The following is a 2,818-nucleotide window of genomic DNA, read 5'->3' as shown; positions in this document are numbered from 1 at the left end:
GATTCTACATCCGATTCTGGATAGTGGTTTTTCGACCACTTTTCAACATTTTGTGACACCCCGAACCTAGGGGCAGCTCCCTAGCTTTTTTCAAAAATGTGCACCGAACGGGCCAGAGAGCTCGAGTAGTCGAAAATTTTTTTTTTTGCTAAAACCCCTCAAAACGTGTCAGGAACGCACCCTAGATGATGAAAAGTGCAACCAGAATGTCAATCGACAACATGCCCGGGGGTACAAATTTGCTCTACGCGTCCCTAGGTAGGGTACTTTTTCATACAAACATCAAAGTGTACGGTGCACACAGTGCGCGGAACAAAAATTGCTCGGTCAGACCTAGGACGGGCCATATCTCGAATACTAAACGTCGCAGATGGGTGTCGTAGAACAATTTTAAGTTCGTCTAACGATTCTACATCCGATTCTGGATAGTGGTTTTTCGACCACTTTTCAACATTTTGTGACACCCCGAACCTAGGGGCAGCTCCCTAGCTTTTTTCAAAAATGTGCACCGAACGGGCCAGAGAGCTCGAGTAGTCGAAAATTTTTTTTTTGCTAAAACCCCTAAAAACGTGTCAGGAACGCACCCTAGATGATGAAAAGTGCAACCAGAACGTCAATCGACAACATGCCCGGGGGTACAAATTTGCTCTACGCGTCCCTAGGTAGGGTACTTTTTCATACAAACATCAAAGTGTACGGTGCACAAAGTGCGCGGAACAAAAATTGCTCGGTCAGACCTAGGACGGGCCATATCTCGAATACTAAACGTCGCAGATGGGTGTCGTAGAACAATTTTAAGTTCGTCTAACGATTCTACATCCGATTCTGGATAGTGGTTTTTCGACCACTTTTCAACATTTTGTGACACCCCGAACCTAGGGGCAGCTCCCTAGCTTTTTTCAAAAATGTGCACCGAACGGGCCAGAGAGCTCGAGTAGTCGAAAAATTTTTTTTTGCTAAAACCCCTAAAAACGTGTCAGGAACGCACCCTAGATGATGAAAAGTGCAACCAGAATGTCAATCGACAACATTCCCGGGGGTACAAATTTGCTCTACGCGTCCCTAGGTAGGGTACTTTTTCATACAAACATCAAAGTGTACGGTGCACACAGTGCGCGGAACAAAAATTGCTCGGTCAGACCTAGGACGGGCCATATCTCGAATACTAAACGTCGCAGATGGGTGTCGTAGAACAATTTTAAGTTCGTCTAACGATTCTACATCCGATTCTGGATAGTGGTTTTTCGACCACTTTTCAACATTTTGTGACACCCCGAACCTAGGGGCAGCTCCCTAGCTTTTTTCAAAAATGTGCACCGAACGGGCCAGAGAGCTCGAGTAGTCGAAAATTTTTTTTTTGCTAAAACCCCTCAAAACGTGTCAGGAACGCACCCTAGATGATGAAAAGTGCAACCAGAACGTCAATCGACAACATGCCCGGGGGTACAAATTTGCTCTACGCGTCCCTAGGTAGGGTACTTTTTCATACAAACATCAAATGTACGGTGCACACAGTGCGCGGAACAAAAATTGCTCGGTCAGACCTAGGACGGGCCATATCTCGAATACTAAACGTCGCAGATGGGTGTCGTAGAACAATTTTAAGTTCGTCTAACGATTCTACATCCGATTCTGGATAGTGGTTTTTCGACCACTTTTCAACATTTTGTGACACCCCGAACCTAGGGGCAGCTCCCTAGCTTTTTTCAAAAATGTGCACCGAACGGGCCAGAGAGCTCGAGTAGTCGAAAATTTTTTTTTTGCTAAAACCCCTCAAAACGTGTCAGGAACGCACCCTAGATGATGAAAAGTGCAACCAGAACGTCAATCGACAACATGCCCGGGGGTACAAATTTGCTCTACGCGTCCCTAGGTAGGGTACTTTTTCATACAAACATCAAAGTGTACGGTGCACAAAGTGCGCGGAACAAAAATTGCTCGGTCAGACCTAGGACGGGCCATATCTCGAATACTAAACGTCGCAGATGGGTGTCGTAGAACAATTTTAAGTTCGTCTAACGATTCTACATCCGATTCTGGATAGTGGTTTTTCGACCACTTTTCAACATTTTGTGACACCCCGAACCTAGGGGCAGCTCCCTAGCTTTTTTCAAAAATGTGCACCGAACGGGCCAGAGAGCTCGAGTAGTCGAAAAATTTTTTTTTGCTAAAACCCCTAAAAACGTGTCAGGAACGCACCCTAGATGATGAAAAGTGCAACCAGAATGTCAATCGACAACATTCCCGGGGGTACAAATTTGCTCTACGCGTCCCTAGGTAGGGTACTTTTTCATACAAACATCAAAGTGTACGGTGCACACAGTGCGCGGAACAAAAATTGCTCGGTCAGACCTAGGACGGGCCATATCTCGAATACTAAACGTCGCAGATGGGTGTCGTAGAACAATTTTAAGTTCGTCTAACGATTCTACATCCGATTCTGGATAGTGGTTTTTCGACCACTTTTCAACATTTTGTGACACCCCGAACCTAGGGGCAGCTCCCTAGCTTTTTTCAAAAATGTGCACCGAACGGGCCAGAGAGCTCGAGTAGTCGAAAATTTTTTTTTTGCTAAAACCCCTCAAAACGTGTCAGGAACGCACCCTAGATGATGAAAAGTGCAACCAGAACGTCAATCGACAACATGCCCGGGGGTACAAATTTGCTCTACGCGTCCCTAGGTAGGGTACTTTTTCATACAAACATCAAAGTGTACGGTGCACAAAGTGCGCGGAACAAAAATTGCTCGGTCAGACCTAGGACGGGCCATATCTCGAATACTAAACGTCGCAGATGGGTGTCGTAGAACAATTTTAAG

The sequence above is a fragment of the Anopheles coluzzii genome, assembly GCF_943734685.1.
Source record: "Anopheles coluzzii chromosome X unlocalized genomic scaffold, AcolN3 X_unloc_7, whole genome shotgun sequence".
Taxonomy (NCBI): Eukaryota; Metazoa; Arthropoda; class Insecta; order Diptera; family Culicidae; genus Anopheles; species Anopheles coluzzii.
Note: the sequence above shows the minus strand (reverse complement) of the source record.